Here is a 5,941-nt window from a genome sequence, read left to right as displayed (position 1 = left end):
TTATAATATTATTTATATAATTGACATAAAATCTTATAAATTGAAATTTTATTAATATGTATCAAAAGAAGAGAGTAACGTATTGATATAATATCAAAGGATACTGATTATTTAAATAACGAATACGTCATATATTGTTTGTGTAACAAAGTTCACTTGGCCATCTAGTTGAAAATAACATTTTCAATAGAAAGTTTATATGCTTTTTTTTTTTCTTTAATTATTAAAAAAATAAATTGAAATTTAATTCAATCAAATTTTATAATAATTTTTAAAAAATTTTTCCTTTTAAAAAATATTTTGTGATGTTGTGATAATATGTATTAATACAAGTGCATCCTGATACTTTTATCTCTAGTAAAGGTATGAGTATCATGAACAGTTTTGTTATCTAATGATATTATTTTGATAATATTTTGTGTATATTCTTATAATATTTTGTCTAAATATCATCATAATACAATATTATTTTGATAATATTTTATGAATATTCTTATAATATGTTACCTAAATGTCATCATAATATGATGAATTATTTCCATAATAACATATAAAAAAGAAAAAAAAAAAAAAGAATCATTAATTTATAATTATTTAAATTGATTCTTTAAAAAAATATTATAATATATTATTTATAAAAATAATTTTTACTCTTATTTTAAATAAATTTGTGGCCTTTTATTAAAAGGCCTATGATCGATGTATTATTATTATAAAAATTAATGCAATGTTTTTAATTTATGCTTTCTTTTCAGTTTTCTTTGGTAATAACACTGCTTGAATGTTTGGTAATACACCACCTTGAGCAATTGTTACACCAGATAATAATTTATTTAATTCTTCATCATTACGAATTGCCAATTGTAAATGACGTGGAATGATACGTGTTTTTTTGTTATCACGGGCAGCATTACCAGCTAACTCGAGAACTTCTGCAGCCAAATATTCCATAACAGCAGCCAAATATACTGGGGCACCAGCACCTACTCGTTCAGCATAATTTCCTTTTCGTAATAATCTGTGAATTCTTCCAACAGGAAATTGTAATCCTGCTCGGCTTGATCTTGACTTTGCCTTTCCCTTTACTTTACCACCTTTACCTCGTCCAGACATAGCGAATAAATTTATTTAATTAATATTTTTTTTTGTAAATATAATCACACAGATGTGTACGTTACGGGGATTGTAACATAAATGTTTAAAATGTTATTTGGGTATTTTAATTTATAATATTTATAAAATATAAAACTTTAAAAATAAACCAATCACCTTATAGTATTATTTTCAGCCAATCAGAGAGTAGTATTCATTTTTATTGTTATATCCATCTTCGCGTATATAATACGCTAGTTGTATACACGACACGCTCATACATATACTGACTGGTGTTCTGTAACTATCTGTGTATATTAATTGTTTGTAACAATGCCACCAAAAACAAGTGGAAAAGCAGCAAAAAAAGCTGGCAAAGCTCAAAAAAATATATCAAAGAGTGATAAGAAAAAGAAGAGGAAGCGCAAGGAATCATATGCAATTTACATTTACAAAGTATTAAAACAAGTGCATCCTGATACTGGTATCTCTAGTAAAGCTATGAGTATCATGAACAGTTTTGTTAATGATATTTTTGAACGTATTGCTGCTGAAGCATCACGTTTAGCACATTATAATAAACGTTCAACAATCACAAGTCGGGAAATTCAAACCGCAGTTCGATTATTATTACCTGGTGAATTGGCAAAGCACGCTGTTAGTGAAGGTACTAAAGCTGTTACAAAATATACAAGTTCAAAATAAATAAATCGAAAATATTATTTAATTGATAACATAAAAATACATCAACATATAAAAACGGCTCTCTTTTTAAGAGAGCCATCAAATTTTTTAAATAAGAGTAAATTATTTTTATATATACAAAAAAATTAAATAAACAATTATTAATATCATATTTAATATAAAATTTTATATATTAATAGCTTGAATATATCTATTATTAGTATATCAATATTATTAATTTTAAATATAATAAAGGATATCGCGGAATATATATCGTAAATCAGTGTAATGCAAATGCATTACATTACCTTTATTATTTTCATTTTACATTTACTACTTGTTTATGTACGCTTATAATTATTAGAAAAATATTTTTAATAATTTTAAAAAATAAATGAAATAATAAAAATTTAATAATAAATTATTTATTGAAAGTATAAAAAATGGTATAGCAAAATCTTTATTTTCTTTGATTAAGGCGAAATGTTTTATTAGTTATAAATTCGATAATCTCCTATCGATACTTGTTACTCTTAACTTGTATATATAAAAAATATAATAGTATATTAATTTATAATAAAATTTTTTCAAAAATTCAATAAGTTATTGTAAAATAAAATAGATAATATACAAATTATAATTTATTATTGCAGATATATTACAATAAAAAAAAAAAATAAAAATATTTGGTAATGTATGTTATAAACAAAATAATTTGTTGTAAACAAATTATATAATATGTTATATTTATTAACAAATTTATTTACTCTTATATAAATAAAATTAGTGGCTTCCCAAAAAGGAAAGCCTGTTTAAATTTATCGGATGTATTAAATATTCTTTAATAAATTTACTAAATATTTTAAGTAAATTATTATATTTTCTTAACCTCCAAAACCATACAAAGTACGACCTTGTCGTTTTAATGCATATACAACATCCATAGCTGTAACTGTTTTACGTTTTGCGTGTTCAGTATATGTAACAGCATCCCGAATAACATTTTCAAGGAATACTTTAAGTACACCACGTGTTTCTTCATAAATTAAACCAGAGATACGTTTTACTCCACCTCGTCGTGCTAAACGACGAATTGCAGGTTTTGTAATACCTTGGATATTATCACGCAAAACTTTTCTATGACGTTTTGCACCCCCTTTTCCAAGACCCTTTCCACCTTTTCCTCTGCCAGTCATTTTAATAAAAAATTATTTACAATATTTTAACGAACGGATAACACGTGTGTTAACCTCACAAGTATTGTAATGTATGTGAGCGCCGGTACAATTGTGCCTTTTTATATAAAGCATTAAAGATTTTTTAAGCCACGCCTATACAATTTGATTAGTCCATACTCTGATAGCTATCCAATAGGATATGACAACAAAAATTTTGAAATTTCATATAAATATAAATACAACACATTTATTTCGCATTTAAACATTTGACTTTGTAGTATCAAATTGTCGAATATAATTTTTAAAATTGTGTGTTTTTTTGTAAAAACATTATTATTTGAAAATGGCTAGAACCAAGCAAACTGCACGTAAATCAACTGGTGGTAAAGCACCAAGAAAACAATTAGCAACGAAAGCTGCACGTAAAAGTGCACCAGCAACTGGTGGAGTAAAAAAACCACACAGATATCGTCCTGGTACAGTAGCTTTACGAGAAATTCGTCGTTATCAAAAAAGTACTGAATTGTTAATTCGTAAATTACCATTCCAACGTTTAGTACGTGAAATTGCACAAGATTTTAAAACCGATTTACGTTTTCAAAGTTCAGCTGTTATGGCATTACAAGAAGCTAGTGAAGCCTATTTAGTAGGTTTATTTGAAGATACCAATTTATGCGCAATTCATGCAAAGCGTGTTACAATTATGCCTAAGGATATACAATTGGCAAGACGTATTCGTGGAGAACGTGCATAAGCGTTTTAAATGACAATTTAAAAAAAAAAAAACAAATAAGAAATATTTTCGGTCCTATATATAGGACCAACATATATTATTAAATAAGAGTATATTATTTTTATTAAAAAATATATATATATATATATATATATATATATATATATATATATATATATAAATATAAATTATTGAAATAAAATTAAACATTATTAAAATTTTGTTATAATTATAAGCGATTGCTATTTCTAAAAATAAATAAATTTCATAAAATTTATATTATTTTATATTCATTTGAAATATTAAAAAAACTTCTCGCTTTAAAGTAACCATGATATGAGTTATAAATGCAATAAAATTTTATACAAAAAATAATATTTATTTGTTGATGAATAATATAAAAGGTTTACATTTCTAAATAACATATATTTATATATGGTGTGTAAAAAAAAAGAAAAGAAGAAAAATAATTTATATTTTTAATATAAAAAGGCAACCGCACACAGTGTTCCCAAGCGGTCACCCATCCAAGTACTGACTGTGCCCAATGTTGCTTAACTTCGGTGATCGGACGAGAACCGGTGTTTTCAACGTGGTATGGCTGTTGCCAGTAATAAATGAAAATTTTTACAAATATATATTTTTCATAAATATCATTAATATTAAAGTATATTATTAAAATTTTCAATGAAGTAATCAATTTAAATATATACTTATTTATTATACCATATATTTTAAATAAAAATGCAACCGCACACAGTATTCTCAAGTGGCCACCCATCCGTGGTACTGACTGTGGCAAATGTTTCTAAACTATTATTTTATAAAATATTTATACAAAAAATAATTTACTCTTATCAAATATTAATTTGTGGCCTGTATTAAGGCCTATGTTATTTTCATTTTTTAGCAAAAATAATGAAATATTTCAATATATTATTAAAGTAACAGATCATTTCTTTTTTGGTGCTGCTTTTTTAATTTTTGTAGGAGATGATTTGGCAACAGAAGCTTTCTTAGCTTTTGGTGCTTTCGGTTTACGAGCAGGGCTACTTTTGGCAGCGGATTTTGTACTTTTTGCTGGTTTTGCTTTAACTGGTGCTTTTTTTGATGCCGCTGATGATTTTGCAGTAACTTTTTTAGCAGCAGTTGATGATGATGGAGTCGCTTTTTTTGCTTTAGGCTTTTTGGCTGCCAATGATGTAGTTGTGGCTTTCTTTTCTTTTGGTGCCCGTTTACTTTTAGCACTCTTTGCTGAACCTTTTGCTCCACTTTCTTTTTTGGATACTTTTGATTTAGCTGAAGAATTAGATGAAGCGGAAGCAGCCAATTTGAATGAACCAGATGCACCTTTACCTTTAGTTTGTACCAAGGCTCCCTCAGTTACAGCAGCTTTTAAATATTTTTTAATAAATGGTGAAATTTTATCAGAATCCACTTTATAATTTGCAGCTAAATATTTTTTAATTGCTTGTAATGATGAACCACCACGTTCTTTTAAATTTTTAATTGCGTTAACAACCATTTCTGATGTACGTGGATGTGTTGGTTTTGAATGTTGTTTTGTACGTTTAGCACCAGAAGCTGTTGCTTTTTTTGTTGGTGTTGTAGAAGCAGCAGTAACCGCAGTTGCTGCAACAGCTGTAGAATTTTCTTCGGCCATATTTTTTACTTTATAAAAATAATGTATTTATTATAAATATTTAAATGATAAAATATAATAATTCTATCAAATAAAAAATAAAGGTTTTCAATTATATCATTATTCACAATAATATAAGTCCCTATGTAAGTCAAAGTACCATGTAGAAAACACATAAAAATTAAATAGTATTTCTAATTTACTGTCGTAGTAAACATGATTTATTTTTTCAATTTCTATAATATATAAAATAATAAATTATAAATTTAATAATAATATTTATTTTATAAATTAAAATATATTTAATTTTTTTATTAACAATTATTAATAAACATAGTTTAATATTAATTATTTCAATCATACAAAACAATAATATTTTTAAGGTAAACTTAAAAAGTATATATTTTTATTTTTTATTTAATATCGATTTATTATAAATTATTAGTATATAAATAATTAAAAAATTTAATATATAAATATATATATTATAGTATAAGATTTCATTTTTAGAAAAACTTTTTTTGTCAATAATGAAAACGTATTATTATGAAATGTGTTAATCGAACATTGACAAAATATATTTCATTAGAAAATACTTTTATTTATGCATTA

At 25.0% G+C, this 5,941-nt stretch overlaps 1 non-coding gene across 1 annotated transcript; it reads right to left on the bottom strand.

The window, feature by feature from the left end:
- Positions 1-4,177: 4,177 nt before the first annotated feature.
- LOC123304345 lies at positions 4,178-4,296 on the bottom strand. Its single transcript, XR_006536373.1, has one exon. It is a non-coding gene; the product is annotated as a 5S ribosomal RNA (ribosomal RNA).
- Positions 4,297-5,941: the final 1,645 nt, after the last annotated feature.

This window comes from Chrysoperla carnea, assembly GCF_905475395.1.
Source record: "Chrysoperla carnea chromosome X unlocalized genomic scaffold, inChrCarn1.1 SUPER_X_unloc_41, whole genome shotgun sequence".
In the NCBI taxonomy this organism is placed as follows: Eukaryota; Metazoa; Arthropoda; class Insecta; order Neuroptera; family Chrysopidae; genus Chrysoperla; species Chrysoperla carnea.
This window is presented reverse-complemented; position numbering and strand designations above follow the sequence as displayed.